Below are 21,637 nucleotides of genomic sequence, written 5' to 3'. Positions count from 1 at the left end.
GTTTAAAGTGAGTGATGAGACCTTAAGGAGAGCCTGTGACATCTGAAACAGCTGAACTTCACATGCCGAGGTAAGCTTGCTTGCACATCATTTGCTAGCTTTGCTGTGTATTAGCAGAAAAGTTATTCCAACATTTTACTTTCCTTATGTGACTTTCTCATTTCTAAAAGTCAACATGTCTGATGTTTTGAAGTGGGCGTGTTTTTTTTGACTCATCCTGCTTCTCTACATATGACTTGTAAGTTAACTGCAGCAAAGGTCGTCGGGCTGATTCAGCCAACCTGGCTCATCGGTTCACCCACACATAAGGAAGCTGCGTACAACACAAGCCCACATTTGTCACCAATGAGGACCAGTCTGGGTTATGTACCAAAGACCAGTCATGAGTCTGCTCCTACCTGTAACTTAGGAGGAGACTCACACAAACCCAACAGTTCTACAAAATAAGGATAAACACAAATTTACATCGTCAGAGGTGTCATGTGGGTGAGTGTAACATGTAGCGTGTTACAAATAAAAAAAAGTCAGAAAGAACAGTTGATACGCTTAAATGTTCCTGTATTGTCACACAAGTAAGGGATAATGTATGGTTAGCAGGTATTTATGGGAAATAAAAGAATCCTGATAGGGGGAGACTTCCCATAACTACCTGCTAACCATACATTATCCCGCTTATTACCCAGGTACTACCTGGGTAATACAAACACGTTAGCAAAAAACATTGATTAAAAGATTATTTTAAAAATAGTCCCAGTGATTCCACGTCAGTTAGCGTTCCATGGTGACAGATCCTTATCTGCCTATCGATTTAACATGAAACTGTCCTCATTCACCTCTCCTTCTTCTCTGAGCTCTGCGGTTCACACACCTTTAACAATAAATGTGGCAAATTTCATAACTTTTAACACTGCTGCTATCATCACCACCGCTCAGGGTTTAAGTTTCTTTGTAGCGATCAGTAACTTAAAATTTCACTCACCTGCTCCACAGCCATTGCTAATATTGCAGCTCGCCAGCTGATTTAGCACACTAACCGAAATAACATTTTAGCCTTAACAGTTTTATAACCTTACCGTCCAAGCATAATGTGCCAGAACTCTTTTCCATGGATTGATTTGACATGACGTGTGATCAGTTTAGCTCAAGCGTTGCTCATGTTAGTGAAAGTTAATAACCGTTGGTTGTGACCAATCAGAATTAAGCATCTTACACAGCCGGAAGATCAGTAAGAGAGCCATGTAGTAATCTAAATGAGAACAAAGTTTGTGTCCTCATCTTCGCTAAAATATTTATGGTAATATAGGATCATACCGTGCCTTTTCCTTTGCATTGTCATCACTGTTTTCAAAACAGATCATGCCTTGTAATGCTGGTGGCTTTTTATGGTTTGGTATCATGAATATCCATTTGTTTTCCCAATAATTTGTACATTTTGCTGAGGTAATATATCCCATTTTAGCAATATTGTATGCAATAAGTCAGACCAAACATCTGCAGTAACATTTTCTTTCTTTTATAACACATGACTTGTGCTGTGGTTTGCCCACACGGCCTCAGCACCAAAGGGACTCTAAAAATGATCATTTTCAAAATACTGCTGAGCACTTTCGTTTGGAAACCCCAGGTTGTGATTTAGTGTGTGGAGCAAGAGTCATGTGATCAGAGTTGCCAAAGCATCCCCCTCTTATTTATTTACCATCAGAGAATAGTTACAACATACAAAGTAACCCCTGTATGAAAATGCATCATTGGAAAGTGGTACTTGTATTTAGCATATTAGAAGATAGAGTGAAATATAAAATATACTGACTGCCGTGTTTTCATGATGTTCACACCCTCATTACATGCCCTCATGCATCTCAAAACAAAAGAGTACCATAACTCTTTGGAGAGTGGGTGTGCAAAAAGGCACAAGCCTGCATATAGGCGCATGTGAAAGCAAGAGCAGGTCCATAAACTTGTAAGCAGACATAAACAACAAAGCCCTGCCTGTCGTAGAGCCTCTCCGCCTCACACGGCTAACTCGACTGTAATTACTGCACAGTGCACCCGGCTATCTGAGATTACAGGAGTGAGTTACACCTGATGCCAAGGGAAAGTACTCCATACTTTAAATATTTAATCAGCCCCTTCACCAGGAAGCAAATGAGGCGAGGCAAAAGTTGTCAAGTGGCTGAGAAGAGATGGGAGGAGGGGCAGGGAGGGAAGTGTGCCCTGTGCACGACGACTATGAGCAAACACATACACATTAATGTATTAACACACACATGAGCTCATATATACACACACACCAGGGAGCTAAGTATGTCATTACCTCCTGATCTTTGTGTTGATAGATCCTTTGCCAGTCTCTTATTTCAGGGTAACCTGAGAACCTCACTGAGAATGTACTTGTGTGTGATAGGTGTGTTAGCGAGGTGTTTGCATGCATATGTATGTGTGTGTGTGTGTATGTGTGAGTGTGGTGGGGGTGGGTGTCTGGGTTCGGTCTGCACACCTGCCCAGGGTCAGCGCCAAGACTCTGCGAGGCTCAGCCACACCGAGCTGCCGGCCGTGAGGACACAAAAGAGAAATTCTTCTCCACGCTTACTAAGCCGGTTAGAGCTCAACCTACCTCACATGAGCAACACAGGAAGTGACACAATCAGGCGCTAAATCCTGCATGCCTTGTATGTTCAAGTGACCATGAAATGAACCATCCACAGAGGTAGATTTAAAGTGACACACGATATGGTCTGAGGTGCAGATCACAGAAAAGGTTTGTCTGAGCATTGAATTCAAAAAGAGGGTGCACTGTTCACCTTCTCGACTCATTCACAAGAAATCCATATTTACTTTTCTTGGAGGAAGCTGTACGGTGGCCCTGAAGGGCAAAACACAACAACATTTTAGAAAACAAAACTTTTCAGAAAACACAACAACATTTCACAAAACGGAAAGGGGAGGGACAACACAACCCGACAGCTCAACATCATTTCCTGTTTCTATTACTACTACTCAGCTGAGTCCCTTCACAAATTGAGTTTGAAAGAATGGAGGAGGAGTTGGAAATAATTAAGGAATATTTCAACAAAGGATATACGTACATGTAATATAGCTTAATGCTCCTATGGTGTAGCCTACATATTAGGACATCCTCAGGTCTCGGAGTCAGGTGTCAGATCTCAGATGAAAAAGCATCAGGTCTTTTTCAGTTCGGAAGCAAAATTTTTACCTCTTCTGATTAGTTTGGGGAAAGCCCTCTCATCATTACAGTCATGTCAATTGTGTGGTGGTTAGCATGGACAATCTACAACAAAATCATTCTTGGTTCACATCATGGACTGAGGCCTTCCATGTGAGGAACAATGTTTTCAGACTGTTTACATGAGCTTTTAAAGTATCCTAATAAAATGTTAAAATGAAAACACGCTGAAATCTCAGTTAGATAAGCATTGCCAGGCAAAGGAGACGAGCTGTGCTTGTGAAGCAACATTAAGATATAAATGAAAAAACCTAGATACAAGTGGAGGCAAAGTGGACAGGCCTGCTGCCTTTCAATGCAAGGGTGCTGGGTTCAGATTCCCAGGGGGAAATCTTTCCTCACACTTATATTCAAAATATGCTTTGGAAGTACAATATCCAAATTGTGGAATGAAAAGACCTGAAATAAACAGAAAGAAAATTCATCCAAGCAGCTCTGTGGTGTTGAGGATATGCCTGCTGCCTTTCAACTCAAGGGCCCTGGGTTCAAATTCCAATGAGTAAAAGCTTTCCTCACACTATAGTTTGAGCTGTACTTTAGAAGTACAATATCAAATTTTGGAATGAAAATAAATCAGAAATACCGATGTTGCCTATCCTCAACACCACAGAGTTCATGTTGTTATGTTTGTGAAATGTTGTGTTTTCTGAAATGTTGTGTTTTCTGTAATTTCACTGAGTTTCATGAAACGTTTTTGTGTTTTCTGGAATGTTGCCGTGTTTTGCCCTTCATGGCCACCGTAAAGCTGCATCCTGATCCTACAATTAATACCAAAGAAGAACTGTAAATATATTTTGAATTGTAACCTTCAACTAAAACATTTTTCTGTGTATCATTGTTATTTTTTTCTCTCAGAGTTTTAAATGACTACCTCCTCATTTTTTGTCTTATCAAGAGGTCACCAAGGCCAAAATGATTTGATCCCTCACAGCTAATGGTGTTTATTGGAACACACAACCCAGCTTTCAGCAGGAATGGAACTCTTGGTCTCTGTTGTGGTGAGTAAAAACTTTGTAAGTAAGCATCTGTTGAAGTCTCACATGGAGACTTTCATACAGTCATACATTCAAGCAAGCAGCCCAAAGAGCTTCACAAAGGACAGAGAGACAGAAAATAGCAGTAATAGGTAAAACGATATGAGGCTAAAACAAGATACAGGATTTTTATATGAAATGGAGAATGGAAAGTGCTTTATAAATCCAGTCCATTTTACTGTTTAGAATTTGGAAACAGCAGTGGTAGAGCTTCACCTGACATTGAATTTTGTTGCTTGTGTAGGACAGAGGTGTTCAACCCAAAGTCTCAAGTATTTGAGTGCTAACTGTGAATACAATTTCGAAAATTGGTTGCAACCAAGGTGCAGTCAAGCCTGGAAGTTCACAACCTAATTTCAAGCATATTTCAACTTCCCGGTACAAAGATAAGACACTGACACATTTCTATTTTCAAATTTGGATAGAGAGTTTGTTTGAGGGTTAAAAGGGGGACAGTGAAGATTTTTACAACAGCGTTTAAAAGTACATTTTCAGCTGAAATGCCATCGGTACAAAGACATAATTTTAATGGGACTTATTTGTCTTTTGAAATCTGAAATACAAAGACTGTATGATGGGCTGTGTGATGTTAACAAGGAGGATTAGAGCCACTGTAAAAGAAGCAGTTTCAAACTTCTCTTACACCAAAGAAGACTACAACTGGCACTTAAGGAGTGAAACTCTGAGTACAAAGGTAGAAAGACCCCTGGGTGCTGATGCACTTGATTGATACTAGCAATATATTTGATATGCAACTTCAAAAAGGACAATAGGTTGTTCTTTTCATTACTCCTGCATCAACCGACATAAGTCTCATGTTTTACTGTCAGACGTCATCAGTGGGCTGTCCTCTTTTTTAGTGTTTCAAGTCACCCCCCCCCCCTTTAATTTAGATAAGTAAGTGAGCTTCAGTTGGTTGCGGTTCTGTTGCAGTCCCAGATGCCCCTTTAAGGGCATCAGATAGACACTGTTTGTTGTTTGAACTTGTTGAATTACCAGGTCTTTGTTTGTTTGAAAGGAAGACATATTTCAGTCATTTTCAGCTCTGGTGAAATTCCTCTGAACAATCCACCTCTGCGGGAATCCTATCTTAAAGCTGAGCACCTGCAGCTGAGGTAGCAGCAGTGTCAGACTAAAGGTCTTTATTCTGTGTATAACTTTGATAATCATGTTGCTTTTTGAAGAGAGGGCGTCTCTGTGGATAATTCATCAGCTGGTTAAAACTTGTGAAAGATAAAACTGAAGCGTCATTTTGGGACTTTTTTCACAGAGTTTACCGTCTGCTTTTAGTTCCAGTTAAGTGCTCTGTTTTCAATGATTGATCTAAAAGAATAAGCCTACAGATTTGGCATACTCAATATAATTTGATTCTGTCTTCTGGACGTATAAAGGGGCAGTCCCAATCAGAGTTAAGCTGCTGGGAAAATCTTATCATTGAATGCAGTGATTCTTTTTCCCCTTCCACATGTCTTCATTAATAATCCTTTAGCTCTGAAGTCTTCTCCATGCTTTCCCACCCTTAATTAAGGCAGATTGATGATGAAAACTCACCATGTGTAATGGATAAAAACACCACATATTTACATCATGCATTTTCAGGTTTCATCCCATTTTCCTTAATAGATGGCAACATAGTGCTCAGTCATGCCAACGCTGTGCTGACATCACACGCTGGAAGATGTGCCCACATAATGATTTCATCACACGCTGACATCACCTCGCACCTCTGTCAGCCCGGAGTGATGCGTCCGAGGTCTGACGGCATCCCCGCTGCGTTTGCTGGACGGCTCTGTCCGTCAAGATGACATCAACGCTGCTTAACTTCCCTGAAACGAGTGAGTCAGCCGCTCCTGTCGGTGTGACAGGAGGAGAGGAGAGAGGGAAATGTGGAGGGTAAATCACAGAGCTGGAGGTGAGTGTGAGGATATTCAGCTTAGGCCAGCCTTCATCACATATTTAATATTTATCCTTTATTTCTTCTCTCATTTTCTTACTTTTGTGCTTCCTTTTTAAGATAAAACATGCTGCGACTGATCAGAGAGACTGACCTCTGACCCCTGGGGCTCTGCCTAGAACCTCATTAATAATGTTAGTGAGCAGAAGACATGACCACCCAAGACTTAATCAAAGCCTTTCTGTAGTTTTATTAAGCAGAAAAGCAAAGAAAGCATGGAGACATTTAGTGAAAATGTGAAAAGCCAGTGAGGTTCTCTCTGAAGGGGCTAAATGGTGTCATCTGGTAGTTTTGAATCTGCTCTGTTTGCTATTCCTCCTGGCCCGTCCCAGGGGAGAGTAAGCAGAGATGGCTGGAGGAGAGTGATGCTCCTTCAACAGTGGATCAGTTATCGCTGAACCTGTGATAGATGCTGTTCCCCTGGAGAGCTGTGGAGCTGATCTTTATGGAGAGGAGGGTAAGAAGAGAGGGAAAGACTGCAGGGTGAAGAGTTTAAAGAAAAGTCTCTGAAGAGCTGTGTCTATTGAGAGTTTTACTTTGCAGGTTGTTTCAGAAGTAACTCTGGGTGACTCTTTTATTAATGTGAGACAATTAACCAGTGTGAGTGAAGTCGCTGGCATTGTGTTGTCAAGTACAGTGTGATCAAAAAGAGGAGTCAGTAACAGTGAACTCACGTCTTTGCCTTTTCCCTTTGTGTTCCTTAACATTCTTATTTGTGCCCGTGTGTATGTCAAAGGGAAGAAAGGCAAAGGCTTTGTTTCCGTACAGAAACTCTCTATGATTCATGTTTCCTCCGCTTTGATCTGCGAGCTGAGCACAGCCCCAGGATAAACCATTTCAGGTTGTCTAAACAATTTCCAATCACTGTTTCCATATTTAGGTTCTTATATGAAGGAGGAAAGAGAAGGCCTTCGCATGCTAACACACTCCTCTGTGAGCAGCAGGGTGGTGGAGGGGAAGAACCTGATTCTACCCATTAAGAGTGAAGCTCGACATTGATTTGTGCAGACTGAACACATGCACAAACAAACATGCATGTGTGCGCACAACACACACATCTGCACAGCCATATGCCCCATGAGGTCAGCTTACCGGCAAACTCAAGAGCCTTCTGAAAACACCCACCTCAGTCTCTCATCTCGCTCCTCAAACACACATCTGCTCCCCAGCGTCACTCCCCCTACCCCGAGCTCCACCTCCACAACCCCTCTGTGAAATCAACCCAGGCTCTTATTAGGAAACCACACCCACCTTTTCTCTGCTCACCTTCCCAATTACCCAGCATCCCACTCTGTGAAAACCCCACAAAAATCCGCACATCTAACCAGAACAACGCTTCAACTTTAGAGTCACAGCCTGAGTGTGAGGATGAACAGAAAATGCTTGTAAGTGTGTGAATGAGTGTGTGCGTGCTGTATGACATCATTCAGCTGTTCCTCTGGGCAGGACTCCATCCAACGAAATAATCCAGGCCAGCTCCATAAAGCAGGGAGTGCCGCCACATTCCCCCAGCCATGAAATATCAAGAGGTATTAAGTCACTGAATCTGTCAGCCCCCTTCCTTCCTTTCCTCTTCATCCTTCCTCCTACACTCACATGCAGAGATAGACACAAATGTAAGTTTTCTTTCATTTTGATTGTCTCTTATGAAATGCAAAACGTAAGAAACTCTATCTGTGCATGATTTTTTTCTCTTTTTCGGTTTGTGTGACAGTATCAGATGTGCAGTGTGTGTGCAGCAGGTGGCTCCATATTAACCCTCAGTTTGAGCAGCACAGCAGAGCATAGCGCATGCAGGGCAGGGATCTGGTTTCTGCCCCTCACTCTTTCCTCCATCCCTCCATCCCTGTGGACTCCCATTATACATGACATCAGAGCCTCTCGGCAGCTTTGCACAGCTGTGGCCAGAGCAACACCCATGATCACCCAGGATCCACCCCACCTTATAAATCCTCTCATAACAACACAGGGATTCTGGTTTAAAGACATTTAAACTCTGATTCTTTATAATGATTAAAAACATTCTCTCTCTTATTTTTCTCTTTCCCTTTTCTGCCGGCTTGTATTTCATTGCAGTTCATTTTTCCTTTATTTTCCTTCTAGTTGTAAAGTGTATAGGGACCATGCTTCCTCTGGATTCTGTAAGCACAGTTCATGTTCTAGAACTAGAATCGTTAAGAGAACACGTTAAATAATCTATTTGAAATGTAGAAAAGCCTGAGCAATTTCCAAAATTTGATATAACTCCCATTCTCAGTCATACTTTGATAAAAGCAGCTTTGCTAATTGAAGTAAGGGATAACATATATTGAGAGGGTGATGCAAGTTAAAATCACTTCATGAGACCATCCAGTGAGCAACACTTTATGGGGCGAGGAACCATATTTGGTAACTTCCACACACCCCCAAAATGGTACCCTTCCTGCTTCACAGTGAGGTTGAGAGGCATGTGATTTACACCCAGCCAATCAGCAAAAATCACTCTACATCACAGAATGTCCCAACGTGGAATTTGACCAAACAGCAGAGTCCTGGAACACATCAAAACAAACCATGATAAGTTGACAAAACTCACACATTTTATGCTAAAGTAGTTGTACTAAGTGATGACATGTGTGTTGTTTGCAGAGAAACTGGTGAAATAAGTGCAATTATGGCATGAAAAATGTAGGCATCATATTTGATCATATGCCTTGTTCAAGTAATAACTAGAGTTAGTATGATATTGACATTTTTGGACATATGTCAGAGTTGAGTGCACAAATGTATTAAGAAACAGTTCAACAGAAACCCAAGGTGAAGAGAACTGCACCTATAGGTACTGATAAACTGATATATAATTGTAAAAAAATCAATACTTGCAGCCCTACCGATAATGAAATAATATAAATAAATAAAGAATACATTTTAATAAAATTAATGTTTTATTGCATGTGTCTAAATTTTATGCAATGTCTGCACAGATTTTTTATGGCAAGAGGAAGGAGAATGTTGTTGTGCCAGCCCACCCTGCCATCAGTGACGATGATGAAGAGGACGTTGATGATGATGTGACAGACCCTAACTTTGTCACACCCACCTGCAACCTGGATATTGCCCCCCGCCCCATGTTCTATGTTATGTTCTTATGTTCTATTGTTGTTAAATGAATGTTCTTTTCACCCCTACATGATTTTTCTTGTATTTCTCATATACACTATTCTTTGAGTTTTTTTTTTTACAGCTACAGGGCAAGGAATCATATTTGGTAACTACGTTGACCTCGATTTTCGACATGAAAATGAAAAATTTTGAAAAATGTCACAAATGTTGAATAGTCTTGTTATGTCCTCCAATAACACTCTAGGGTTGAAATTTTGAATTTCAAAGTATTTCAATGAGTGCCCTTTAAAGGGTTAACCAGGATTTTAGTGTTGAGGTGAAATCAGATGTGGACGTCCAGATCCTCATTTCAATCATTTTTCACTCGACTAAAAAAAGTTGCAACACCAACCTGTCAAACCGTTGACAGATTGTTTATTTTAGGGGTGAAAGGAAGATTGATATAATTATTTTGAGAGTACTTTTCTGTAACAATTCAAAATGTTGACTGAAAGATTAATTTATTAATTTAAGTTTCATTTAATCATACAGCTAGAAAAAAAGTAGTCCCTCCATTTCTGTGATACTTCCAGCAAAAACGATTTTTTAGCAGCGTTCAGTTTATGGTCAAGTTAAAAAAATGTGCCTACATATTTTTAAATAATCCACATCAAACTAAATGCTACAACTGATGGTAACATTACACAAAGTGAACAGGACTTCTGCAGGAATATTTATGTTGACATACTGTTTATGCCATCATTCAGCTCTCCTTCGCAGGACTTGGCTGTTGACACACCTATGAACATGAACTGGGAAACTTTCAACGTTGTTGTTACCACTTATGGTATATTTAACTTTGTCAGAAACAAAGAGATGCTCTCACCAGCTCTGCTGTCCTTGCCTGGAATGCAGGACAGGATGTTGCTCCACTTTTCTATCAGAGATGGTTAAGTCCCAGTATCTCTTGAGGCTGCTCTCCCACTAACTGTTATTATTTCCCCACTATCTAGACCAGACTGAGAAGGAAGCTCATGTTTTTACCACAGTGTCAACAGGTAGAGGGGGGATGTGCCGGACTCCTTTCTGCAATTAGATTAAATTTGATGTATGTTATCAGTTTGTCTTTTGCATTGATTTTGCTGTTGAGAATGAAGTATTATCTTGGAGGTTTTGACCAATCAGAATCAAGTATTTAACACCACCAGGTAATAAGATTGTGATAATGAAGATAAAAATTTAAATTTAAATTTAAAGCAAATCACCTCACATTTGAGGTAGATGGGTAAGAAACCTTCATATAAACACACACAAAAAAAATACAAAAAAGGTAATTACATATAATACAACACAGTAAAACATAAAATACAGTGAAAGCCAAACTACTACTCAAACAAAGAACCAATAAAAATACAGTAAGGAAAGGTAAGTAATAAGGTTATGGTGGATTTTTAAAAATCATGTGGAACATCTAAGAGATAAAATAGCAGGGGCCACATTCATATTTTAGCACAGTGTTTCCTATTTTTCCCTCGTGCATCTCTGTTCCTTTCTCGCCCGAGCTGAGGAATGCTAACAGGTGCTGGCTCCACTTTCAATGTGAGAGGAGTGTAATGGAACAAGAGAACAACTGGCGCGTGCACCTGTTTTCTACCAGGCTGGGAAACCAGGATCACATTCCCAAATCACACTTGAGAGTGAGAAACAAAGCTGCCTTTTCTTTTGTCACAGCTGTAGATAAGTTAGTACACTTTTTATCCAGTTAACCCTTTATGTTCTGTTTGATGGACGGCCTCTGATCGGTGATAAAGGAGGTTACAGTTGCAGTTCTCACAGTCGTGCTTAACACCTTATTGTGCTGCACCACAGAGACACCATGTGGTGACAAATCACAAACCAGACACCAGCTTGAAGAGCAAACATGACACAGGGCCTGGATTTCCCATACATCATCAGCTGTAATGTGCAAGTTCTAACTAATGCAGATGCAAAACAAGTTTACTGTAAGGAGAGAAAATCATCATGTTCAAATTTACACTAGAAAGATAATGATGTAAAGCTCTCCACCTACACACAGTTTGGAAACTAGTCAAAGGATAGTTGGCATAATTTCATCCAATATTTTTGCAAACTGCAAAAGTCATATATTTTTGTTTGTATCTGTGGCTAAGTTGTGCAATGTATCATGCAAGTCTGAGGCGCAACCTTAAAATTAGCTTGCTGCATGTCATGTAAAAACAGGGGTTACTTTACGTTTTACTTCTGTAGAGATCTGCTGTCACATAACAAAAATAAGAGCCATGAAAACCAGTGACCACCAGGACAACCAAAACATTAAAGCATAAAGACTGAAGAAAGCAAAAGAGATAGCTTTGGTAAAATTGTAGAAAGTAAGAGATCGTATATTACGTTTTTGTAAATATATGCACAGGTATTCTGGTTATTGTCTCTCTTTAATCAAATCCTGGTTATGTGTTGTGTGTAAAGAGATGCTATGATAATGAGATGCTGTGCTGAATGGCTGAATGTTGTCTGAGGGGTAGGGTGCAGACCTGTGCAGAGCTGGAAAAACACAGAAACAAATATGGTGAGTGCTCCAGAAGAACCTGTGTCAATGCAATACACAGATGATACAAAATCTGAAACTGAGCAGGCAATGTAGTGTTGCAGCTGCAGTTACAACTGTATGTATCTTAGCAGTATGGTATCATTTGATTGTTATTCCCACTTTCTTACCTGACTTAAGTATATATGATTTGGCAGGAAAATAATTGTTTTCATTTCATGGGACCTTTGGAAGGAATTGGCCTTGACACGGTGTGTATACAACTGAAAGAGAAAAATATAAACTCCTGGAGTAAAACCACAATAACAATCAGCTTCATCTTTATTGCCCCGAAGGCAAAATTTGTTCTGCAGTCAGCTCAAAACAAAAAGCTTAAAGAAAACTCAGGCACTTGGGTAATAAAAAAATATATATGAAAATGCACAAATGTATGCCAGAATTAAGATATACCTAATGTAGATCTAGCAAAAGTTCAGACAGGAAGACGATAAAAGCAATCGCAGCAGTCGTTGAACTCTCCTCTCCCTCGTTCAATAGCTCACCCGCTTCCAGCTACACGCTCTGGAGCTGTCATTGGTTAATCAGCGGCGGCTGTCATCCAATAGCTCAGTGGCACGCCCTTATTGTCGCCCTATCAACTTTCTGCTGTCTTTTTAAATGTCTCTCTCTCCTGCTAGTTCCTTCTTGCATTGATGGTGCACACCCCTCCACCTCCCCATCTCCACCTGGTCTCCGCAAAGTCTTCAACTCCTAGAACTCATCAACCACCACCAGTTTCCGGACTCTAGGGGGATTTCTTCTGCTGCCAAATTCACACATCCTGCTCTTACAAAATTATCCCCATAGACTCCTTACGCCAAAGATTTCTGTAAAGTTTCATTATTCATTAAGTTGTAATAGATAACATTTAATCTTCAAACTGTGTCTCTCCTGATTGAAATAGTAGCAACACTGCAATACTTTAATAAAAGGTTGTAACTTTAAGAACATAGTCTTCACATAGTTTGTTTGAGGTATACATCCCTCAACATAGGTAAGGACAGTCTATCATGTTTATTTTAATGTGTAGTTTGTTTTGTGCCTGTAATGTGTCAGTATAAAGAGACATCACGTTTCTTTAAATATGATTGGTAAGGTGGCAGAACAAAGACACAAGCAAGAGGAAGTAGTGAGGTGAAGTAAGTGTGCATATTCTGTCGTCACCGCATCATGTGTGTTTCTTTTTCACAACATAGGAACTAGCCATGACACATCCTCGGCTACCATTCTGAGTAAAATGTCAGACTTCTGACTTTAATCTCAGAATTCAAAAATAATTAACACTTTTTTTTTTTGCTTGCCCGCTCTGGAAAAAAAGATTCAGTGTCCCTTATCCTCTTCTGTATTAAAAAGACAATTTCTTTATGTCATCTTGGTATAAGCAGGTTACTTAACCACTGTCCTAAAAGACTGAAGTTGTGTTTGTAATTAATTCACTTTATAAAATAGAAAGTATCACTTTTTGTTATTAAGTAATTCCAAATTAATCTCCCAGTCATCTTAATAAATGAGAACATTTAACAAACAGAGGTTTAGAGTATTCAATGGGTAAAAATAAGTTGTCACACTATGGTACTTTAATTTAATTTCTGGTACAATGTGAATGTAAATGTACAATGTAAAAATCCAAAAGAAAACAAACAGGAGTTAAACTGAACCATGCATCGCAAAATTCCGAATAGTAAGGTGAGAGGGCCCTCATTAAAACCAATGAAACAATAATTACAGAAAATATGTTTTTGCAGTTTGTGATAAATGTTAATCCCTCTATCATATCTTATAATTTTCCTGCAGTTTCTTCTTTGATTTGATATTTAAACGTACATTATGTATTATAAATCAGCTGAAGCTACAGTACATAGCCTTGCAGTCAAAGCCTCTAAAGACCCTTTATTGTCAGCCTTAGCTTGTTTTTTTTTCAGTAAAACAGATTTATCTCCCTTTTTTAAATCTCATTTCATGTGGGTTTTTGAAGTTTTCCCTTTTCAACCTAAACTGTTGGGTTACTTAAGACAGAAGGCTGTTAAATATAATATTATTGACAATAAACATATTTTTTTATCTCAGGGAACACTGATGAATAGCTGGCTTTAAAAAAAGAACGAGAGAAAAAAACTAGAGTTGAGATCACCTGAGCAGCATAAGGTCAGTTATTCCCCAGAGAGCTCTGCAGGAGACAGCTGTTACTGCTAGTCTGTCCACACACACACACACACACACACACACACACACACACACACACACACACACACACACACACACACACACACACACACACTGGCTGGATCCTCTCCAGGGCCATAGGTGCTGTGGAGCCATATGGTTGTTCTGGGTCAGCAGCTCCACTCAGGGTTCAGAGGTGCCTCATTTCTCATTGACATTAGATTAGACACATTTAACTGGATTCAAGCAGACACAGCCCACCCTGGCTCTTCTCCCATCAAATCTCCAATACGCAGGCTGCTCTGATTCGATTAGACTATTTACTGTAAGAGTATGTGGCTCCAGCTTGTAAGATTTCAGGCCTAATGGAAACCAAAAAGTCTTTCTGTTGCATTTAAATGAAATCAGTGTTTATAAGACAACTTTGTGAAATGATTTGCATGAACACGGATGAGCTTATACTTCAGAAAACGCTGGAGTATGCATGCCAGGCCAGTAGTTTGAGGTTTAACTTTGTAATGAAACACAACGCGCCTGTGCATAGCGCAAGCGGCAACCTTCGGCAGTGAGAATTGAAGCCAATGTGGAAATGTTGACTGCAGTTCCTCGAGTGTCCACTTGAGGCTGGCTCTGGAAGTACTGCAAACCACATACACACCAATTCAAAAAGCCAACCTGTAAACATGTTTACAACCTGGTATGAAATTGAAAATATATACATTTTAGTCTGAATAGCTCATTTCTTTATCACAGAGGGTACATTTGTTCATAAAGCCACATTTTAGAAGATATCAAGATTAAAAGTTTTGCAGAGCCTCATTGGAGGTACAGCTGACTTGATTGACAGGCGGGAACACTATATCTGTAGTGAGGAGGCTCAAAGCTCTCCGCTTTACGTCACACTAGCTCACACTAATTCACTGTTTTTGTGTCGCCAGTTTATGCTGCAACAAAAAGGTTTGCGTATTCAAACCAGTTTTGAACGTTTGCGTTTTCAGTCGCCCAATTGTCTTTTCATTCTTTGTAAAGGAACAGCAAAACCACAACAGTACTTCACATTTCTCTGTTGAATACATTTCCATATAAACAGCCTCTGTGTCACAAGTGCTTTCAAAAAGCCTCTAAAACGTTTTGTTTCCACCTTCCAAAAAAGCTGACTTGCTGCACGGAGAAAGGTAAAGTCTCCCAAATAAGACTCAGAAGCTAAAGCCCTTCAGTGCATGAGTGTGTGTTGCTCAGTTTATGTATGTGTGCAGCCTGCATGCAGTCAGAACTGGCAGAACATGCCCCTTTGAGGTTAGACACGCTAGATGGAAAATACCCCTCAAACACCTCCAAAATAATTCAACGGTCTCCCCTTCTTCTTCTTCTTCTTCTCTCCTTTTTTCTGCACTATCTTTGATCTCTCCAACCCAAGGCTTCTCCTGTTCCTGATTCATCCGCCTGTACCTGCCTCTTTCAAGGAACCACCCTCGTGCTGACTCTGTCTCTTTTCACCCAAAATTGGATTCAGAGGCATCTTTATTCACAGAGGGATCGACTTCAATGCCTGTCTTTTTTTCCTCTCTCTTCTTCCTCTTCTTTCCCCCGCTTCTGGCTAATGCCACAGTTAGAGGAGGAAGAGGGGGAGAGAAGTAGCCTCTTCTGGGTTGTATCTTCATCAGCAGGGCCCTGGTTGCTGCTGCTGTGGCCTGGAGTAGTTCTAGAAAGCCCTTACTGCTGTTTTTACGTCCGCTTCCCCATGTGAGACCGGAGAATATTGAAAACAAGTTTTGTGCATCAAATTCTTGTAATCAAAGTGTGGTTCACCCTCGAAACATGACATATCAGACAAAAGCAGAGATGTGAAATGTTGCTGTGAGACCTCTCAGGGGTGTTTCCTGATTGGAGATGATTGAGTGGCACCCTTGGGCTACGCTTTGCATCTCCTGAAGTGGCCCCCATCTTCCTGCTCCTCACCTGAGTATAAATGGCCTCTTGTCTGCTGCGAGCTCTTGATTACTGCTCTTCATCCAAGCTGGTGGAGAGAATGGATGGAGGGCAAGGACGAGGGATCATTGTGTGTGTGTGTGTGTGTGTGTGTGTGTGTGTGTGTGTGTGTGTGTGTGTGTGTGTGTGTGTGTGTGTGTGTGTTTGGAATAATTAAAACCAGGAGGTCTTAGAAGGTGTCTGTTACAAACACTCAAACGTCCCTGTGACTGGCCTCCCTGAAACTAGAAAAACATTGTAAATAAGCCTAAAAGTCACTTTGATCAGTGAAAAATGAGGACGTCTTGATCAGTTTGAGGCCAATGAAAGCATTTTAACAGATTAGTTTCTAACATACTGAACCCCATCCAGTCGTTTGTTTTTGACCAGCTGTAACACAGGTGCTCTTAATCTTGATGCTGTTTTTATTGTTAACTCTACAGCCTCTCCTCTACCGAACAATATCAGGGTAAGAATAGAGTTTGTGCTCGGCTCACAAAACACCACATACCAACATGAATGAAAGCATACAAAGACTTAGAATAGCTGTTTATTTTAGAAACCTTCTTCATGTGCAGTGGTTTCATTTCAGTTATATGTTGACTTGCTATTGCAAATAGTCTAGATCTGCAAGTAACCTAATTAATCCCACCACTGAAAGTAAAACAACAACAAGGTGGGTAAGGGATCATATAGTGATCAGGTTGTTGTATCAGAACAGGACCCTGACATGAAGCAAAGGGGTCCTGCAAGGGTTCCTTTTGTAGCCTACAGCTTTTGTGGCGGTAAACTCTTCAATCAATCAATCTTTATTTGTATAGCACCAAATCCAACAAATGTTATCTGAAGACTCCTTACAAACAGAGCAGGTCTAGACCATACTCTATATTAACAAATACCCAACATCAAGAAAGGTTAAGATCCAGCCCCATCTTACATGGGACCTCCACCAGATCCGTGTCTGGTCCATCTCCAATCCGCTGCGGTCTGGCTCCGTGCTCTCTCCTCGGCCAACACCCACCGGATGCGTTTTCGGAACGCAGCACGGAGCAGGACCGCCGGACAGCTGGAGTCATGTGACCGAGGTTTTCCCGTGGCGATCACTGAATCAAGGATTATCCTCCTCCTTTCTCCGTCCATGTTGTCTTTACCAGCCTCTGAAAACCTCTGACTTGTTGACTCCAGGCCTGGCTCCGCTCAAAATGACATTTTGTTGTCATAGTTGAACTAAAAACGATCTAACAATAACACAGAGTGTTTTATTCTGAAAATTAACCAGATGTTTTAGTTTTGTTTTGTTGTTGCCTGACTTCCTGTCCCGCTCCATCTGCTCTGTGGTAAATTGATGCGTCCTGCTCCGGCATCCGGCAAAAATAGAAGTCTTGAGTATCTGATCCAGAGAGAGAGAGAGAGAGAGAGAGAGAGAGAGAGAGAGAGAGAGATGACAAACTGAACAAACAATGGATAGAATAGCTATATGCTGTGGATCCAAAACTTTTAGAGCTCCCCCTGGCTGCGGTACAGAGCTTACTGTACGTACCTAAGCCCAGCTCCTGAATAATAACAGATGAAACAAGGCTCAAACTTTAAAATGAAAATGCACATCATATATATTTTTCTCAAACATGCTTTTGTCATGAAAAGTTGTTTTCATCATCCTGATGTATCTGCAAGTGTTTATTTCCAAATTTAGCTTTAGTCAGTTTTTTGATGGTAAAAAGAAGATGGATTGACAGCTCTATTGACAAATGAGGCTCCTGCAAGCAGAGGAACAGTGAGACCAAACCTCGTGAACACCAACACAATCTCACTGAGCTTTCTTTAGCTGTGAGTGTTAACTTCAAATCAACACAGGTATCCACTCTGTTCTAGATTGTACCAACAAGAGGGATGTTTGACATTTTTTTGTGAAGTTACACGTGTGCAGAAAGAGTGATGTCTTGTAGACCACTTCTGCACATGCCTTGGTTCACCCAGTATAATACAACAGCACCTGCTGAGGTGGTATTTTGGCTTCACCTCTCCCGATGGGAAGAGATGGAGGTGTGTTGAGCATTTTTTTAAACAGTCAGTGGCGCTAACCAGCTATCAAAGGGAATCAGCCCAACCATTTATACCAACCCAATTACAATGTTCACTGAGGAAAATATTAGCAATGATGATATTCAACTTTACAACTGCTGTTCTCAACTGGAGTCCAAGCTAAACCAAGAACTATAGCTCGATAGCCAAAAATAAAACTGCCTCAGGATCTAATTGAGCTCAGCAGTACAGCTTTGTGCCATGTAAAGAGCTTTCAGACCTCTAAACTTCTGACCTTGTTCACTGCATGTCATTCCCTGTTCTCTTCACATCGCTCTGACACTCGCTCTGCAAGTGTCAGGGATACCTCAAACAATAAAGCTGGTTCAGATGTGGCAATTTTACCGTATCATGAAGGAATACCAGTAAAGTAAAGACTAATTCTGAAGAGTCATTTAAATAAACATTGCCACCAAAAGAATATAATCCAAAACTTTCAAAACTACCAGCGGCATGTATGTTGGTGATTCAAAGTAATGGTGGATTCATTGTTAAAGACACACTCGAGTGTTCTCAGTCAGTTTGGCACCTGAGCTCTCAGATGTGTTTGGCCATCTGACAGCGGCTTAAATAAACCTGCAGCTTTCATTTATCTCCAGAAACACTCACCTAGCTCACAGCTCCCTTCTCAGCCTTTAATCACTCGCTGCACTTTGTTCCAAACTCCTGCAGAGATAAGTTATGCAGCAGCTGCCACACTTAAAGTCCACCGTCTGTATTCAAAACAGGAAGTAAAAAATGAAAGCTGTGAAAGACAGCGCACACCTGGGAAGGCATCTCCCTTTGAGTTGGTTGAATGAGATCTGTGCTCTGTATAATGGATTCTTGGACTACCTGTGCGTGCTGATAAACAGCAGCAGACACAGGAAACACAGCAGCAGCGGACCGTCAACTCCAACCCGCACACAACGCGACCGGCCTCCATCTGTTGCCACTTTTGAAAAGAGCGGCTGAAAACATGTTTGTGTAATTTGGCATGTTCTTTCAAATGGAAATAATCCGCCTGTTTCTCTTTGCGAGGGGAGGCTCCCCTCTGTCGTGGCTTTCAAGGTAAGATTAAGAGGACGTTTTTATCGCACTCGGTTTTCTCTTTCTTCCTCTGGTGGTTTTTCTGCCTTCAATCTGGCGATTTAAAAAAAACACAGACAGCTTCTATGTGCTGCTCTATCAACCTGTGAGGAGGCATGGATGTAAAACCGCTTTATCTGAAGAGAAATAAATGACAAAATTAGATCACAAAGATGTTGCATTAATATCAGTGGAAAATAAAAGAACTTCTTCACTTTCTGCATCCAGTTTTCTCTGATATGAATGAAAAAGAGTCTCCTGTCAGTGTTTTACTGTAAAGACACATGACAGCTGCACAGTTAACAACTTAAATACAAGACTATACAAGGCTGCAAGGATACAAGGCTCATCTACATGACTGTGTTTTAATTGTTCCCTAAAAAAAGAAGAGTGCAGTTGACTCTGTTGTAGCTTAAAGATAACTCAGAGTTGTTAGTGAGAAGAAAAAGAAACATCAAATCTGCTGATCGTGTTTTTATAAAGCATGAGGTGTCCTGCTCTTATTTGTCCTGCCCCTCTCATGTGACCCTGTTCTTGAAGAAAACAAATAACTTTCTGATGACAGGCAGCCATAAAGTCAACATGAACACCTGATTACAGATGCTGCTGACCTTGTTGTCTATGTTAGTTGTTATTGTCAATCAATCTTTATCTATCTAGTACCAAATCACAACAAATGTTATCCGAAGACTCCTTACAAACAGAGCAGGTCTAGACCGTATTCTATGTTATATTATTAACAAAGACCAAACATCAAGACAGGTTAAGATCTAGTCCCATTTTACAGACAGGATTCAGTCTGGTCTCATCATAATCCACCATGAACACAGCACTTTGCAGCATTTACCAAGTTACAGCGGCAAGGACAAACTTCCTTTAACAGTCAGAAACCTCGAACAGAACCAGACTCATGTTAGACAGACATCTGCCTCGATGAATTGTGCATTTCAATTATACTTCCTCCAGAAAAGCAAGCTGTTTATAGAGCAATGCTATCTCTTTCTCCAGTGCATCAGTCATACATGAAGGGCCTTTGCTTTGGCTTAGCACATGCATGTTAGACAAACGGGATAGTTCTGAAATGCAGCTTACATGCTTGGGTAAATGAGGATCACATTCATAGTAAAATGAAAGATGGGGGAAATAATCTACATGCAACATTTTAAACCAAAAATATAAGAGTGCAGACATCGCCTCAGGGTAATTGAAGGATGCTGTTATGTTAATCTTAAGTTAACTTTTTACACATCATTTGAATTTAAAGACACTCACTGTTAGAAGTTGCACCATCCGATCAAAACACATCAACCCAGAGACCTTTCTAACCTCTTGGCTTGAGAGCAGGCAGAGCAGATTGGAGCGCTGTTGCTCCAGCTATAATGACCAGCAGTGCAAACAGGTGTGACTCCAATATGATCATCTGATAAGCTGTTTGATCCCACTGGCGAGGAACGTGGAGGTTAAATGAGGCGTTCTCTGTGAATGTGTGTGCCATACTTGAAAAACTGTGTGAGGAATGTATTCGTTGAACACACAGGGAGAAGGAACATCTTTTCTGCAGCCAGCAAACATGACTGAGTCCCATTAGAGGCTGTTTCTGCTGAAATGCCGTTAGCATGTAAATACAGCCAGCATGCTGCAAAGATAGACTGATCATCATCAGTGTATTTAGTGAGAATATAGTAGAGAGTCATTACGTAAAACATATTCATGCAGCATAGTTTTAACTTTTTATGTATATAAAGATTATAGAGAGGTCTTTGGAAACTTGTAGCTTCTCTACACTGGCTCCCATAAAATCTAGAATTGAATTTAAAATCATTCTTCTGACCTAAAGAGCTCTTAAAGGGCAGGCACCTTCGTATCTTAATGAGATCAAAATTCCCTTTTACCTCTCTAGAAAACTACACTCAAAACATTCAGGCCTTATCATACTTAAAGTCTCTAAAAATAGTATGGGAGGTAGAGCCTTCAGTAATCAGGCACCTCTTCTTTGGAATCATCTACCAGTCAGGGTCTGGAGGCAGATACCCTCTCTACTTTTAAACTTTAATCTTTCCTTTTTTGATAAAGCTTGTCGTTAGGACTGGCGCAGGCTTGGACCAGCTCTTAGTTATGCTGCTATAGGCTTAAACTCCTGGGGAAACTGACACACTGGGATCCCCTCTCTCCCCTCCCCCCTATCGCTTACTTTAATTCACTGTCCCATTAAAGTTACTAGCCATAGACCTTTCTGGAGTCCCTGGGCTCCATTTCCTTGTAGGTTCCTCTGAGTTTCTGCCGTAGACAGCCTGCTGCTGTGAACGTTCCAGACTCCAGCTGCTACGGATATGCCAGTGGTTACAACTACCACTACTTGTCTCATCACTATCACCTCTCCCTCTCTCTTAATCTTCTCTATTCCTCTTTATAACCTCAACTCGGTTTAGATAGTTTAG

This window comes from Notolabrus celidotus, chromosome 17, assembly GCF_009762535.1.
Source record: "Notolabrus celidotus isolate fNotCel1 chromosome 17, fNotCel1.pri, whole genome shotgun sequence".
Classification (NCBI taxonomy): domain Eukaryota; kingdom Metazoa; phylum Chordata; class Actinopteri; order Labriformes; family Labridae; genus Notolabrus; species Notolabrus celidotus.
Note: the sequence above shows the minus strand (reverse complement) of the source record.